This window comes from Ursus arctos, unplaced genomic scaffold (assembly GCF_023065955.2).
Source record: "Ursus arctos isolate Adak ecotype North America unplaced genomic scaffold, UrsArc2.0 scaffold_11, whole genome shotgun sequence".
Lineage (NCBI taxonomy): Eukaryota > Metazoa > Chordata > Mammalia > Carnivora > Ursidae > Ursus > Ursus arctos.
Window position 1 is genome coordinate 53,885,668 of NW_026622775.1, and position 17,943 is coordinate 53,903,610.

Here is a 17,943-nt window from a genome sequence, read left to right on the forward strand (position 1 = left end):
AAGAGTGATATTTCAGTTCTTTTAAATCTTTGCCAACATTGATAATGTTGGCCTTTTAAAAGTTAATGTGAATTATTAATATTAACTATTACTCAGTAATAATTGCGAAATGGTCTCAGTTTGAGTTTATGCATTGATTATAGAGTTAGAACTGGAATAAAATTTTGCTCCAATTTATAAATTCTAATTCAGTTGTTTTTTTTTTTTTAAGGCACCTTGTCCTACCCGATATTACCTTTGACCTTTGACATAGTCAGTTGAAAGAGATGAAGTGAGTCAATCTGATTTCTTTAGTGCTTATATTTTTAAAAGATGAGGAAGGGTTTAGAATAACAAATGAAATAGAAAATAAAATTTGCAGACTGGTTCTAGATTTTAAACTGTTTCTTCATTTCTATGAATGTAATATAGGAATATTTCTATTTATAATGTAATTCTAGTTTGTGTCATCCAGTAATACTTCCCAAATGGGATATGAACTTTTATTTAGAAGGAGTTATTCAGAGTATGTATATGTGCTCTGCACATAGTTGAAATAAAGTCCTTTTAAAGTCAATGTGTCAAGGTTGTGCCAACACGTTTTTTAGAAAGCAGGTAAAAATGGATTAGTTTTCCTTTTTTAATGGATTTGTCATGTAACTAAACTATTGGCTTGAGCTTATGTGTGGCAGTTACCTTATCAGTGCAAGAATAATATGCTAATATTTGAATTTAATCACATGCAAGAATTTTTTCTTCTAATTTCATATCCAATACTAAAGCACAGAGAAATAAAAATACATAAATGTTTTTCTTTAGTTTAAAGATTAATCAAGTATAGAGGCACCTGGGTGGTTCAGTCGTTAAGCATCTGCCTTCAGCTCAGGGCATGATCCTGGGGTCCTGGGATCAAGCCCCGCATTGGGGGCTCCCTGCTCTGTTGGGAGCCTCTTTCTTCCTCTCCCACTCCCGCTGCTTATGTTCCTTCTGTCACTGGCTGTCTCTCTGTCAAATAAATAAATGAAATCTTAAAAAAAAAAAAAGATTAGTCAAGTATACACAAAACATACTATATTATATGTAATAGGAAAAAAGAAAAATAAGTTAAACTATCAAAAGGAAAGCAGCCTCTAAGCTATGTTTGGATTCTTTCTCCATATTAGTAATAGCAAGATGTCCTTCATGTCAAGGATTCATCAGATAAATGATGAATGCCTGATATTTGGTGAATTTGACATTTAGAAAGGAAAAAATAGAGGTCTTGGGGCCTTGTTCTAGTCTCTAGGATTGAAATAACATGCACAAAATATATCCATCCCCTGACTGGCCATAGCTTGTTATTAACTGATAGTGTATAGATGAAACATTGGTTACATTGTGAGGAGTCAGATGAAGTGCATGATAGAAAAGCCAAGAACAATAATCCATGTTAATATATATCTCTTTTCAAACTTCATCCCGTATTTTAATATTATAAGAAAAAAGAACAACATTGTTTTCCAAAGTAATAGCACTTAATCATTAGTGATATGTCCCATGTAAAAAATTAACCTATATACATCATATATCTATGATATATAAGATTATATATATAATCTTAAAAATTAACCTATATATATCATATACATAGGATAAAAAAGATTATATAATCTTGTCATAACTTCCCAATATGTTAATGTGAGCATCTCATCCTACTGCAGGTAATACAAAATTCATTCTCCATTTTACCATTTTTGCAAGAGGCTCTAAAATTAAAAAATATATATATTTATTTACAAGACACGTAGAGAAATGTGTGGTCTATTGAGAGAGATAGGATAAGTGATGAACTTTAAAGTAATTAGGAAGGGTAACCCAAACTCGGGGGAAAGGCTTGGGGAGTTGGGGACAAGTAGGAGCCAAAATGAAGGTGAAGATGCTGAGTCTGAACCCAGACAACTACGTCTGAGAAACCAAGATGTACTTACAAAGAGTTCCAAAAAACTACGATCCTAACTTACATCCTTTTGAGGCCGCACAAGAATACGTAAGAGCTTTAAATGCTACCAACTGGAATGGGTATTTGCAAAACCATTCCTTGCTTCTCTGGATGGTCACCGAGATGGAGTCAATTGCTTGGCAAAAGCATCCAAAGATCCTGGCTACTGTCCTTCTTGGGGCATGTGTGATGGAGAAATTAGAATTTGGAACTTGTCTGAGTGAAAATATATCTGTACAATACAAGCACGTGAAGGTTTTGTATGAGGAATATGTACTTGCTTTTGTCGGACTTCTTTTTTTACTGTTGGTAATAATAAAAACTGTGAAGCAGTGGAAAATGGAAGAACAAGGCTATGGAGAAGAGGAGGAACTATTGCATACAGTATTAAGAAAGACAGTGTATATGGGAATTGATCTTCAATGGATAGAAGCTGTTTTTGCCAGATGTGGACAGCAGGTAGACATTTGGGATGAACAAAGAACAAGTCCTATATGTTCAGTGACCTGGGGATTCAACAGTATATAAATAGTGTTAAATTTAACCTAATGGAGACATTTCTCTTGGGACGTTGTGCTTGTAACAGGAATATAGTACTATATGATATGAGGCAGGCTACTCCCCCTGAAAAAGGTCATCTTAGATATGAGAACAAATACAGTTTGTTGGAACCCTAAGGAAGCTTTCATTTTTACTACAGCAAATGAAGAGATTCCAACTTGTATACTTTTGATATGCATTCACTGGACGCTTCTGTAACGATACATATGGATCATGTATCTGCAGTGCTTGATGTGGATTACTCTCCCACTGGGAAAGAGTTTGTGTCTGCTAGTTTTGATAAATCTACTTGTGTCTTTCCTGTGGACGAAAGTAGAAGCAGGGAAGTCTATCACACAAAGAGAATGCAACATGTTATCTGTGTAAAATGGACTTCTGACAACAAATATATTATGTGTGGATCTGATGAAATGAACATTCATCTATGGAAAGCTAATGCTTCTGAAAAATTGGGTGTGCTTACATCATGAGAAAAAGCAGCCAAAGATTATAACCAGAAGTTGAAGGAGAAATTTCAACATCATCCTCATATAGAATGCATTGCTTGTCACCGGCATCTACCAAAATCTGTCTACAGCCAGATCCAGGAACAGCAGATCATGAAGGAAGCTCACCAACAAAAGCAGGTGAATCTTCTCAAACATAGCAAGCCTGGATCTGTGTCAATTGTGTCAGAGAAGAAGAAACACATAGCGGCCGTTGTGAAATAATACTTGGTATTCCTACCAATCCTGATGTATAATTATTTGCTACATTTCTATGTGTGGAATCTGCAAATAAAGTACTGGCTCTAGAATATTAAAAATAAATGAAAATAAAATAAGAAAACAACAAAATAGAAAAAAAACACAAAATATAGTAGACAATTTACCTTTGAGTAGTAAAATGGCACTCAAGGTCTGTGTTTGCAACATCAATTATTATTAAATAGGAAATATTTTAAATTACTCCTTAATGATTTATGATCAGGACAATATCTGATAAGAGTATATATTCATTTTTATTGACTAGTGTATCTGTAAAAACATGTAGTACAGGGAACAAAAAGAAAATCTATAATTTTCATAAAAGTGTCAGACTCATATTTAATTTACTAAAATATAAAATGGAAAAGAAGTAACTAGGGATAGATTTGCAGTAATAATGAACTGAAGAAGATCACTTCAGAAACTATCCGCAAGTGAAAGATTTGTGTTTCAGCATTAAACAGATGCTCTGTGCAAGAACAGTTCTAGGTGATGGAGAAACCATGCACAAGGCAGATAGATTCCTTTCTTGGAGTTCATATTCTTAAGGAGGAATGACAATAAGCAGGCAAACAAGAAAATACCATATAATCAGGACAGAGAAGTGTCTTACTAACCCAGTAGAGGAGCAGTGGAATATAGATATTGGACTGGATATCAGAAATACTTTTGAAATAAAATTGATAGGCTTTTGTACATAGATATATACAGATTCAAATAAATAGGGTCACATAATGTGGTATGTGTGTGCATATTTCATAGACACAAGTAAAGAGACATAATTGAGTGATTAAATTCTGTTGCTTTCAAAGTTATTTATATCCTTTCCCAAGCTCTATAGACAGAGAAAACATGTGAAACAACTTGTGGGGTGGTTCTTTTCATCTACCTAAGCATTTAGATGCTGCCTTACTTCATTGTCCAAGCAAATGCCTTCATTATTCCAATAGAAAAGCTTATTCTTGGGGCGCCTGGGTGGCACAACGGTTAAGCATCTGCCTTCGGCTCAGGGCGTGATCCTGGCGTTATGGGATCGAGCCCCACATCAGGCTCCTCTGCTATGAGCCTGCTTCTTCCTCTCCCACTCCCCCTGCTTGTGTTCCCTCTCTCGCTGGCTGTCTCTATCTCTGTCGAATAAATAATATTAAAAAAAAAAGAAAAGAAAAGCTTATTCTTTGTGATCATAATAAAGAGAGGTGGAGAGTTCTGTTTAGCACATGAAGTAAAAAGGAAAATATGAGGTAGAACATTTTTAAGAGTCACTGCATGGTCAAATTCAAAAAATTAGCCACATCATTAATTATTTGCTGATATCCCAGCCATGCATGAATACCTTAATTTTCAAAAACCAACTAGGGGGACTTATGACTATCTGAACAGTGGTCAGTGTAGCAAATTATGTTTTTTTCTCTTTTTCACCTTAATATCTACCTCTGCTTCCTTCCTGTCTCTTCCACTCTTCCTCATTATATGTTTTTCTTCCTCTTTGTGTGTGTGAGTATATGTGTATCTCTCCCTTTACATCTCCTCTCTTCATTTTTATCTTTCTCTTCTTTCTCTCCCCTTCTCTGTATTCCATAACATGATTAAGTTCATGATTTTGGTCATCTTGTATTCATTTATTTCTTCATTTCCCATCCTCCTTCCTCCCAACTTCCGTTTCTCATATACCCATCCTCTGTCTATATCATCCATGTATGTGTGTATGTATAAATGCCCTTATCTGTATTAATAAAGAAATGGACATCTGACTCAATCATTGTGCAATAATTAAATAACCCAATGTATATAGTTCCTAATGTTTGTGCATGCAACATGTGCAAACATGTACAAACAAAAAAAGTGCATGTATACACTTACTCAGCTATAGATGTTCTGCTTAATACTAACTTTTGTGTGAATGTTTATTTTTCATAGTGGTTTCTATAGTATCCCTTGCTAATGTATAATAATGGGAAAGTAAGCTACGTATCTGAAGTAGTCACTTTGGCTTTCCTAGAATGTGAGGTCTCGTTCTACTTCCATTCCCACAATCCACCCATGTGCTTATATGAAACAACTACGGGATTTTTCTTTCATCTGAGTGTAGTATACTTGTCTCCATGACCCATTCTGATGTGTTGTGCCCTTCTTTTTTCTATGAAGAATTATGTTTTATGTTTGTAGAAACTGAGTTTGCCTGAGGAATTTCCTCAAGGATGTTTATATAGGGAGATAATTGCCTTAATTCTATCCCTAGGAACAAGCAAGGCATCAAAGGTCCTGACCTGGAAGAGGCAACTGAGAGGTTCTGGACAGGGAACAATTCCAGGCCACCCTCTGATGGGCAGACATGGAGCTAAGAAAAGGAGTTTTCAGAAAACAAAGATAAATTACAGAAGCAAATAAAATTTAAATTACCATCACTTCAGTAGGCAGAGGAGAAAATTCAGGAGTGTGTCAGATTACCATAGCGAGCCTGGCCTATCTACCTAGACAAGCAAAGACTCTGGGAGCAAGCCTAGAGAGGTCCTGGAGGTGGGATGCAGAATCTGAATGCTCATTCACTGGTGTTCAGGATCCTCTGATCCCCTTACCCACAAGTGGGAAGGGATTGGAAAGGACAATGAGCTTGTTTAGATGGAAGTACCATTTTCAAGGGAATAGACACATGATAAAAGTTTGCTTTATGACACCAATAGTGACGACAAAGAATGTTTCACATCACATCACTGAGTTGCAGAGGGTCAAAAAAGATCCTACTAACAAAACATGAAAGGCAACTATCAAAGTTCAAATGAAGTTTTACTTCAGCGGAAATAAAACAAGTAAATAAAAGTTGTCACCAGTCACCAGCTCAAATTCCAGGCAATTTCAATAGTCAAATATCTAGCAACAGTGAAGGTAATGAAAACAGTCTTACCCATATGGCATAGATAGGTAGTACCAAATATTTGAAATCTTTATTTTGGAATTAGGAGAAAAATTAATTCCATCTGAGTGTACCTCTTAGCAATTACTACCAATAAAATTCTGTAATTCTTACCTAAACTTTTAGAGTTCAGGAAATAGTAGATAATTTGTTTGGAAATAACTGACTGCTAACTGAAATACAAAGTGTATGTAAAAATGCAATTAAAAAAAATCATTTCCATGATACAAATGTAGATGTTGATGAAAAATCTGGCCTGGTTTCACTGTTATTTAGGTTTTGTCAGCAATTCCTATGATCAGCTGTTAATCATGGAATTTTACTTAATTTTCTTTTAAAAACACACAGTATTTTTCATAGTATATTCTTTGTCATTCATGCCAAGGAAAAAAAAAAGAACAATTATGAGCAGCATTAGGGAGTGATTACAGTTTGTCCAACCATCACAGGACCTGGATATCTGCCAGTAACACAAAGTACTTTTCTACCTATGGCTTTCACCGTAGGATCTCCAAAGCACTTTATGAGCCAAAGAAATAGTGTGACACCCCATCCAATCAGTCACCCCTGAGCCCTACTGGTGTACACATTTATGAGAGTGCAAATTGCACACTGGTGGACAATGCCTGATATGTGGAAAACACATTCGGACCAGTAGGCATTTAGACACCTGAGTCCTGAAAGCAAAAATTACCTAGTAAATGCTGTTGGGAAAGCTACTGCCTACATTTTAAGTAGAATTGATTCACATAAATACGAAACAGTCTCATTTCAAGTTATTGGTGTACAATTTAAGAAGTTTAAGTCCTAAGTGGTTTAGGGCAAAAATCCTCATTTTCGATTTTAGCAGCTTTAAATGCATGGACCATGTCTTTTGCTGAGTGTAAATCCCTGTGGTGTGGAGATTGGCATCCAGGGTATAGTTAGCACAGGGTAGTTGATGAAACTAGATCTTCCTGTAGCTAAGACCTGACAAAAGTTTCAGGCTTTTGATTTTTGGATTTAACAGGAGAGGTTTCCTAATAAAGAATTGTTGCCCTGGGTAATTGTGAAAGTCTGGGATTGATGGTCATCAGGAAACAGTTTAAACTTTGTTGACAGGTGGTTAATTTGATCTGAAGTTGGTGAATCAGTATGCAAATGTTCTCAATAGGCCAAAGTGTAGAGCAAGAAATAGTTGTTATAATGTTGCTTTTCCCCTAATTTATTTCTTACTTATAAATATAGCTAAAATATATATTAATGCAAAAGAATAATCTATAGTCAGGTTTATTTTAATAAGAATACAAATATGAGAAAATTAATAGAAGAATCCCTAGCTCTCTGTTTCTCAAACCTCAGATCCTGACACTTAACTGCCTTCATTCATAAGAGATGATTGTTTTTTAATTCACAGAGGTAATAGAATCCACAAGACTAGAACTTTAACAACTCGCTGCTGCCCACAGACCCTATAATCTTTAAAAACTTTCAGAATTGTGGTAAAATACATGCAACATAAAATTTACCATCTTAGCCATTTTAAAGTGTGCAGTTCAGTAATCCAGGTACATTTGCATTATTGTGCAAATATCACCACCATCCATCTCCAAATTTCTTCTCATCTTGAAATAAAACTCTACCCATTAAAAGGTAATGCTCCACCACCACCTTCCCTAAGCTCTGGCAACTGCAATTCTATTTTCTGATTCTCTGAATTTGTCTGCTACAGGTATCTCACATAAGTGTAATCATAGAATACTGGCTTACTTCATTTAGCACAAGATCTTCAAGGATCATCCAGGGTGAAGCGTTTGGCATATTTTTCCTCCTTTCTAAGGCTGAATTGTATGTATATACCCCTTTCGTTTATTCATCATCCAGTGTGGAACTTAGGTTGCTTCCGCCTTTTGGCTATTGTGATTAATTCTTCTATAAACATGGGTGTACAAAATATCCATTCAAGACTCTCATTTTCAATTCTTTGGGGTATATGCCCAGAAGTGGAATTGCAAGATCATAAGGTAATTCTATTTTTAATATTTTTGAGGTAACTGCCATACTACTTTCCATTGCAGCTGCATAGTTTTATTTTTTTTAATTTTTATTATGTTATGTTAGCCACCATACAGTACATCATTAGTTTTTGATGTAGTGTTCCATGATTCATTGTTGCATATAGCACCCAGTGCTCCATGCAATATGTGCCCTCCTTAATACCCATCACTGGCCTATGCAAATCGCCCACTCCCCACCCCTCTGAAACTCTCAGTTTGTTTTCCAGAGTCCACAGTCTCTCATGGTTCATTCCCCCTTCTGTTTACCCCCCCTTCATTCTTCCCTTCCTTCTCCTACCGATCTCCCTGCTATGCCTTATGTTCCATAAATGAGTGAAACCATATGATAATTGCCATTCTCTGCTTGGGTTATTTCACTTAGCATAATTTCCTCCAGTCCCAACCCTGTTGCTGCAAATGTTGGGTAATCGTTCTTTCTGATGGCTGAGTAATATTCCATTGTATATATGGACCACATCTTTATCCATTCATCTGTTGAAGGGCATCTCGGCTCCTTCCATAGTTAAGCTATCATGGACAATGCTGCTATGAACATTGGGGTGCATATGGCCCTTCACATCACTATGTCTGTATCTTTGGAGTAAATACCCAGTAGTGCAATTGCTGGGTCATAGGGTAGCTCTATTTTTAACTTTTTGAGGGACCTTCACACTGTTTCCCAAAGTGACTGTACCAACTTGCATTCCCACCAACAGTGTAAGAGGGTTCCCCTTTATCCACATCCTCTCCAACATTTGTTGTTTCTTGCCTTGTCAATTTTTGCCATTCTAACTGGCATAAGGTATATCTCAGTGTGGTGTTGATTTGAATTTCCCTGATGGCTAATGATTTTGAACATATTTTCATGTGCCTGTTAGCCATTTGTATGTCTTCATTGGAAAAGTGTCTGTTCATATCTTCTGCCCACTTTTTGGATTTGATTATTTGTTTCTCATGTACTGAGTCTGAGAAGTTCTTTATAGATCTTGGATACCAGACTTTTATCTGTAGCTTCATTTGCAAATATCTTCTCCCATATTGTGGGTTGCCTCTTTGTTTTCATGACTGTTTCTTTGGCTGTGCAGAAACTTTTTATCTTGATGAAGTCCCAAAAGTTCATGTTTTCTTTTGTTTCTCTTGCCTTCGGAGTCGTGTCATGAAAGAAGTTGCTGTGGTCGATGTCTAAGAGGTTATAGCCTATGTTCTTCTCTATGATTTTGATGGATTCCTGTCTCACTTCGAGGTCCTTCATTCATTTGAAGTTTATCTTTCTATATGGTGTGAGAGAGTGGTCAAGTTTCATTCTTCTGTATATAGCTGTCTAATTTTCCCAGCACCATTTATTGAAGAGACTGTCTTTTTTCCACAGGATGTTTTTTCCTGCTTTGTCAAAGACTAGTGACCATAGAGTTGATGGTCCATTTCTGGGTTCTCTATTCTGTTCCATTGGTCTATGTGTCTGTTTTTGCGCCAGTACCATGCTGTCTTTGTGATCACAGCTTTGTAGTATATCTTGAAATCAGGCAACATGATGCCCCCAGCTTTGTTTTTCCCTTTCAACAATTCCTTGGCGAATTGAGGTCTTTTCTGGTTCCACACAAATTTTAGGATTGTTTGTTCCAGCTCTTTGAAAAATGTCATTGGTATTTTCATCAGGATGGCATTGAAAGTGTAGATTGCTCTGAGTAGCATAGACATTTTAACTATGTTTATTCTTCTGATCCATGAGCATGGGATGTTTTTCCATCTTTTTGTGTCTTCTTCAATGTCTTTCATCAGTGTTCTCTAGTTGCTAAAGTATAGATCCTTTACCTTTCTGGTTAAGTTTATTCCAAGATATCTTATGGTTTTTGGTGCTATTGCAAATGGAATCGATTTCGGAATTTCTCTTTCTTCACTCCCATTGTTCGTGTATAGAAATGCAACTGCTTTCTGAGCATTGGTTTTGTATCCTGCCAGATTACTGAATTGTTCTATGAGTTCTAGTAATTTGGGGGTCTTTTGCATTTTCCACATACAGTATCATGTCATCTGCAAAGAGAGACAGTTTATCTTCTTCTTAGCCAATTTGAATACATTTTATTCTTTTTTGTTGTCTGATTGCTGTTGCTAGGACTTCTAGTACTATGTTGAACAATAATGGTGAGAGTGGGCCTCCTTGCCGTGTTCCTGATCTTAAGGGAAAGGCTTTCAGCTTTTCCCAATTGAGAATGATATTTGCCGTAGGCTTTTCATAGATGGTTTTTATGAAATTAAGGAATGTACCCTCTATTCCTACACTCTGAATGGTTTTAATCAGGAAAGGATTCTGTATTTTGTCAAATGCTTCTTCGTCAATTGAAAGGATCATGTGGTTCTTGTCTCTTCTCTTTTTAATGTGATCTATCATACTGATCGATTTGCGAATGTTGTACCACCCTTGCATCTCAGGGATGAATCCCCTTGGTCGTGGTGGATAATCCTTTTAATGTACTGTTGGATCCTATTAGCTAGGATCTTGTTGAGAATTTTGGCGTCCATATTCATCAGGGATATCAGTCTGTAATTCTCCTTTTTGATGGGGTCTTTGCCTGGTTTTGGGATCAAGGTAATGCTGGTCTCATAGAATGAGTTTGGAAGTTTTCCTTCTGCTTCTATTTTTTTGAAACAGCTTCAGGAGAATAGGTATTATTTCTACTCTGAATGTTTGGTAGAATTCCCCAGGGAATCCATCAGGCCCTGGACTCTTATTTTTTGGGCAGTTTTTGATCATTACTTTAATCTCTTCACTGCATATAGGCTTATTTAAGTTGTCAATCTCTTCCTGTTTCAGGCTTGGTAGTTTATAGGTTTCCAGGAAGGCATCCATTTCTTCCAGGTTGCTTAATTTCTTGGCATATAGTTGTTGATAATAGTTTCTAATGATTGTCTCTATTTCCTTGGTGTGAGTCGAGATCTCTCCCCTTTCATTCATAACTTTATTAATTTGGGTCCTTTCTCTATTCTTTTGAATAAATCTGGCCAGTATCTTATTGATCTTATTTATTCTTTCAAGGAACCAGCTTCTAGTTTTGTTGATGTGCTCTACTGTGCCTGGTTTCTAATTCATTGATCTCTGCTCTAATCTTGATCACCTGCCTTCTCATGCGTGGTTAGGCCTGTTCTTCTGTTCCAGCTCCAGCTTCTTAAGGTGAGAATATAAAGACTGCATTTTATTTTTTTTTAAAGATTTTATTTTATTATTTGACAGAGATAGAGACAGCCAGCGAGAGAGGGAACACAAGCAGGGGGAGTGGGAGAGGAAGAAGCAGGCTCACAGCGGAGGAGCCTGATGTGGGGCTCGATCCCATAACGCGGGGATCACGCCCTGAGCCGAAGGCAGGCGCTTAACTGCTGTGCCACCCAGGCGCCCCTAAAGACTGCATTTTAGATTGTTCTATTCCTTTGAGTGAGGCTTGGATGGCTATGTATTTTCCTCTTAGGACCGCCTTTGCAGTGTCCCATAGGTTTTGGACCGATGTGTTTTCGTTCTCATTGTTAACCATAAATTGCTTAAGTTCTTCTTTAATTCCCTGTTTTACCCAATCATTCTTAAGCAGGATGTTCTTAGTTTCTAAGTGTTTGATTTTCTTCCAAAATTTTCCTTGTGATTGAGTTCCAGTTTCAAAGAATTATGATCTGAGACTATGCAAGGAATAATCTCAATCTTTTGGTATTGGTTGAGACCTGTTTTGTGACCCAGTATATGGTCTATTTTGGAGAAAGTTCCATGTGCATTTGAAAAGAATGAGTAGAATGAGTATTCTGTTGTTTTAGGGTGTAATGTTCTGCATGTATCTATGAGGTCCATCTGGTCCAGTATGTCATTCAAAGCTCTTGTTTCTTTATTGATTTTCTCCTTAGATGATCTGTCTATTGCTGAGAGTGGAGTGTTGAGGTCCCCTACTATTAACATATTGTTATTTATATGTCTCTTTATTCTGGTTAACAGTTGGCTTATGTAGTTAGCTGCTCCCTTGTTGGGGACATAGATATTATAATTGTTAGATCCTCTTGTTGGATATACCCTTTAAGAATAATATAGTGTCTTTCTGTATCTCTACCTACAGTCTTTGCTTAAAATCTAAAATGTCTAATATGAGAATTGCTACCCCAGCTTTCTTTTGAGGTCCATTGGCATGAAAAATGGTTCTCCATCCCTTCACTTTCAGTCTGGATGTATCTTTAGGTTCAAAATGAGTCTCTTGTAGACAGCAAATGGATGGGTCATGTCTTTTTATCCAATCTGCAACCCTGTGGCATTTATGGGAGCATTTAGGCCATTTACATTGAGAGTGATTATTGAGAGATATGATTTTAATGATGCCACATTGCCTGTAAAGTCTTTCTTTCTATATATTGTGACTTTCTGTTCTGTATCACTCTTGGGGTCCTTATATTTTTGTAGAACCCCCCTTAATATCTCTTGTAGGGCTGGCTTGGTGGTCACATATTCTTTCAGTATCTGCCAGTCTTGGAAGGTCCTTGTCTCTCCATAAATTCTGAATGACAGCCTTGCTGGATAAAGCATCCTTGGCTGCATGTTCTTCTCACTTAGTTCTCTGAATATGTCTTGCCAGCCTTTTCTGGCTTGCCAGGTCTCTGCAGACAGGTCTGACATTATTCTGATGTTCCTCCCTCTGTAGGTGAGGATTCTCTTCCCCCTGGCCGCTTTCAAGATTTTATCCTTGGATATAATATTTGTGAATTGCACTATGATGTAATGTGGTGTTGGTCTGTTCTAATTGATCATGGGAGGAGTCCTCTTTGCCTTTTGGACACGAATGCTTGTTTCCTTCCTCAGATTAGGGAAGTTCTCAGCTACAATTTGTTCAAATATCTCTTCTACACCTCTTTCTTTCTCCAACCCCTTGGAGATGCCGATAATTCTGACATTGGAATGTTTCATTGAGTTAGTAATCTCCTGATTTCAATTTCTTGAAATTGAAGCTTTTTAAGCCATGCTCCCTCTTTTTCCTTCTTTTCTACCATCTCATTTTCTAACTCACTAATTCATTCTTCTACCTCGTTTACACTGCCCATCAGAGCATCCAGTTTAGACTGCATTTGATTCATAGAATAATAATTTCTTCCAGATACACTCTCATTTCTGCCTTTAGAGATTGTATATTCTTGTTAATATTTTCATTAATATTTTTTTCAAGCCTACACCTTATCTTGACCATTGTTACTCTGAACTCCATTTCTGACAATTTGGTTATATCTATATCCATCAGTTCTGTGGCAGAGGCCACAGACTCTGTATCTTTTCTTTGCTGGAGGGGATTTCTCCTCCTCCTCATTCTGATGAAGAGAGGTTGCGAGGATGCCCAGAACCCAAATTATTGACCAGGACCCAGGCAGTGTGCACTTGTTTTATAGGGAGTTTAGGTATGTGGGCTTCTTATTTTTTCAGCATGCCTTCTGGGGGGAGGGGCCTGCCACACTGATACTCAGGCAACCCTGTTTGGGTAGAGTCACCCAGTCCCCTGCGAGGGGGGATGGGGATGGACACAATGTGAGCTGGTATTTCCAGGCTTTTGTTCTCTGGCAGCTTTCCCTGGTGGTTTTCTATGACTCTTCTTTTTTTTTTTTTTTTTTAAGATTTTATTTATTTATGTGACATAGAGACAGCCAGTGAGAGAGGGAACACAGCAGGTGAGTGAGAGAGGAAGAAGCAGGCTCCCAGCGGAGGAGCCCGATGCGGGACTCGATCCCGGCACGCCGGTATCACGCCCTGAGCCGAAGGCAGACGCTTTAACGACTGCGCTACCCAGGCGCCCCTTCTATGACTCTTCTGAGAGTCAGAGCTGCAGTGGCCATATCCTAACCTCTGTCTCAGAACAGAGAGGTCGTAGTCCACTCTCCACTGAGCTCTCCTGGCCACGTTAACTCTGTTTCTATTGGTGCTGCTAAAAACCCTGTGGCATCCCAGGTTATGCACCCCAAAGCCACTCTCCCAGCCTTCGCTTCCAGATCTGGCCCATCTCTGTCCTTTGAGCTTCTAACACCACCAGCCACCCCAGGTTCCCATGGGACTCCCAAGCTCCTGGTTTCAGTCTGGCTGGCCCACTCCCAAACTCCGTTTCAGTCTGCTTCAAGTGCACGCTCCAGAGCAACCAGTTTCAGTTTGGTTCCAGTGAGCGCTCCGCAGCTCCGGTTTTCAGTTTGGACACAGGCACGCTCTGGAGCTCCAGGTTTCAGTCTAGTTTGAGTGTGCGCTCCAGAGCGCCGGTTTTCAGTCTGGTCGCACATGCTCCTGAGCTCCCAGTCAGTCTGGTTCCAGTGAGCGCTCCAGAGCTCCAGTTTCCAGTCTGGTCACGTGTGCGTTCCAGGGCTCACAGTCTCAGTCTGCTCTCTGCCGGTGCCCATCCTCGAGTCTGCCCACTCCCCAGTGCAGGTGGCTACTGTTTCCTGACACCCGAGTGCCTCAGCTCCCTCCCCCTTCCATTTATCTTCCGATATATGTGTGTGGATTCACAGCTCCCCGCTTCGTACCTCAATACTCAGCGCTGGAGATGTTCATTTGTAGAGATCCAGATATATCTTCCTATGCCTCAGGCTGATTTCATGGGTGTTCAGGATGGTCTGGTAGATATCCAGCTCAATTCAGGGGACCAGCTGAAAAATGTCCCCTACTCTTCCGCCATCTTTTTCTCCTCCCTGCAGCTGCATAGTTTTATATACCCATCAACAATGTATAAGGATTCCAATTTCTACACATCCTTCCATACACTTTTTATTTTCCATTTAATAGTAACCATTATAACAGGTGTGAGGTGGTATCTCACTGCGGTTTTGATTTGTATTTCCCTAATGATTTTGAAGATCTTGTTTCACATACTTACTGATTTGTATAATCCCACAATCCTAAATATATGCCCAACTATCCTTTCAGTTGTTAATATTGTTGTTTTACTTCAGTTGTTAATATTGTAATAACAATAACAATCAAAATATCTTGCAAGTTTACTATGTAACAGACATGGTTTGAGTACATTACAAGTATTGGCCCACTTGATCTTTCTAAAAACTTTTTGAAGTAAATATCATTTCCCTCATCTCTCAAATGAAGAAACTGGAACACAGGCAGATTAAATTATTTAAACCAGGTCACACAATTCATAAGTCTTATAAGTCTGGATTCTAGGTTCTAAGCCATTGAGGTGTCCCTCCTACTGGCTTTGGTTAATTCTTTTACTTGAGTTTAGAATCCCATCGTTTCACACATAGGTAGGCAATGAATTCATAAATTATTTCTTTTCTCTTTTTGTTTAATATTTTACTAGTACTTTGTATCACCTACTACTGGTACCATACATTTAAGTATAGGCAACTTTACCCCATTTCACCTTACTTTAACTCACCTCACCTCACTTCCTCTTATCAAAACTGAAAACCTTCTCTGACCCTATATTTAACTGCAACCCATTCAAGCTTCTCTTCATAATCAAATTCCTTTGCATACTGTTATTTTCTTTACCTCCCAATTTCTGATCAACTCACTGCATTCTGGTTTCTACATCTACCAGTCCTCTGACACTGATTTCAGTGAAATCTCCTCTTTGCTCAATATAAGTGGGCATTTTTCATCTTTCTCGAACTTTTAGCAGCATTTGACCCTCTAATTGCTCCTTCCTGAAATTCTTCCTGGCTCAGATGAGAATGCACTCCTTTGGTTTCATTTGACTTCTCTTACAGGCATCTTAGCCACCATTTCATCTTTTTTTTTTTCCTTGCTTATGCCTTACATGCTGAAGTTTTTTTTTTTTTTTTAATTATGTTCTTTAGCCACTGTATAGTACATCATTAGTTTTTGATGTAGTGTTCAGTGATTCATTAGTTTCATATAACACCCAGTGCTCATCACAACACATGCCCTCCTTAATACCCATTACCCTGTTCCCCCTCCCTCAAGCCCCTCCCCTCTGAAACCCTAAGTTTGTTTCCTAGGGTCCATAGATTCTCATGGTTCATCTCCCTCTCTGATTTCTCCCCCTTCAGAAAATGCTGAAGTTCTTCAGGGTTTGCCCTTTCTAGTCAGTCTTGTGTCTTCCTATACCATTGATTATAATATATATGCTGGTAATTCCCAAATTTGAAGCCCTATATCTAATTTCTCTGTGACTCATATGAACCTTAGGCCATATATCTTACTGCTCACTGGTCTCCCTTTTGCTTGTCCTTTAATATTTATAACGTTTTCTCGAAAAACCATTTATTCCCTCTCTGTTTCCTATCTAATTATTGTTAAAATTATCTACATGGTTGCTCAAGCTTGAGCTCAATCCTATCTTTTTCTCAACTCCTAACTTTAATCAGCCATCAGTTTCTGCTGATTTTCTCTACTAGGCAGTTCTCCTATCAGTCCACCTTCTGCAGAAAGGAGAAACACTGTGTAATGCTTTTGGCCCATTTACTGGATCTTGAATATGCCAAGCAAGTTTAATTCTTTAGGTGTTAGCAGCAACTGTTTCTATTCAAAATATATTTCTCTTCTATCTCATAGAATAACCTCTTTTCAAAATTTCCTTTTAAAGATATTTGATTTTTATCTTTTATTTTTATTTTAAATACAACTTATAAAAACTTCTAGAATATTTATATAGTCATGTGTCTTTTATCATTCCTTAACTGAATTACAATCTAGTGAACTGTAAAAATCTTTTACTCTAGGGGCGCCTGGGTGGCACAGTGGTTAAGCGTCTGCCTTCGGCTCAGGGCGTGATCCCGGCTTTACGGGATCGAGCCCCACATCAGGCTCCTCCGCTATAAGCCTGCTTCTTCCTCTCCCACTCCCCCTGCTTGTGTTCCCTCTCTCGCTGGCTGTCTCTATCTCTGTCGAATAAATAAATAAAATCTTTAAAAAAAATCTTTTACTCTAAAAGTGGTCTCAGTAGAAAACCAATGTATTAGATAATAAGGAGGATTTATTGCACCATCTTTTTATTTTCAGATAAAAAACTTACCATGCCTTTTAGATTTATTTTCATGTATCACGGGTGTAACTGGCTTCTCTGTCACAGTTACACATTTCTTCCAAGAAATTTTTTTGTTTAGGAGTTTTTAAATAGGCAAGATCGAATTTTTATTTTTATGAGTTTTATTTGCTAAGTATTCATTTCCTCTTAATGTTCTGTTATAAAAATTATAAAACATATAATTTATTTTGGTGGAATTTTTTTCCTTTAAGGATACAGAAAACACATTGCTAGCTATTTCTCTGCCTTTAATACCAAAACAAAAAATCTAAAGCCCTACCCAAAATGGTCTCTGCTATTAAAGTTTGCTTTTAATGCAATAAAGAGACAGTATTAAGAAGTAATATATTTTAACAATTATAGACTAATTTAGGCACAAAATAAATGGATGATGGAAGAAAATATATTAAAATTTAAAGCCACACATAAGTACCTTTAAAAATATAACTGCAATCTAGAAAATGGTTTTTAGAAATACGAAGGACTTTAAATTTTACTTAATCTGGAATATTTGCATAAATTTTATACATTTTGAGTGGATTTGTTTTTGTTTCTGTTTTTTTAATTTATTATGTAAATTCAATTTAGTTGATATATACTGTACTATTAATTTCAGGAGTAGAATTTATTGATTCATCAGTTGCATGTAACATCCAGTGCTCATTACATCAAGTACCCTCCTTAATGCCTATCACCACCCAGTTACCCCAACCCCCTTCCTACCTCCCCTCCA

The 17,943-nt window shown here is 37.6% G+C and overlaps 1 pseudogene; it reads left to right on the top strand.

Annotated features, from left to right (window-relative positions):
• Positions 1-1,882: 1,882 nt before the first annotated feature.
• On the top strand, positions 1,883-3,245 carry LOC113245475 (DDB1- and CUL4-associated factor 13-like; annotated as a pseudogene).
• Positions 3,246-17,943: the final 14,698 nt, after the last annotated feature.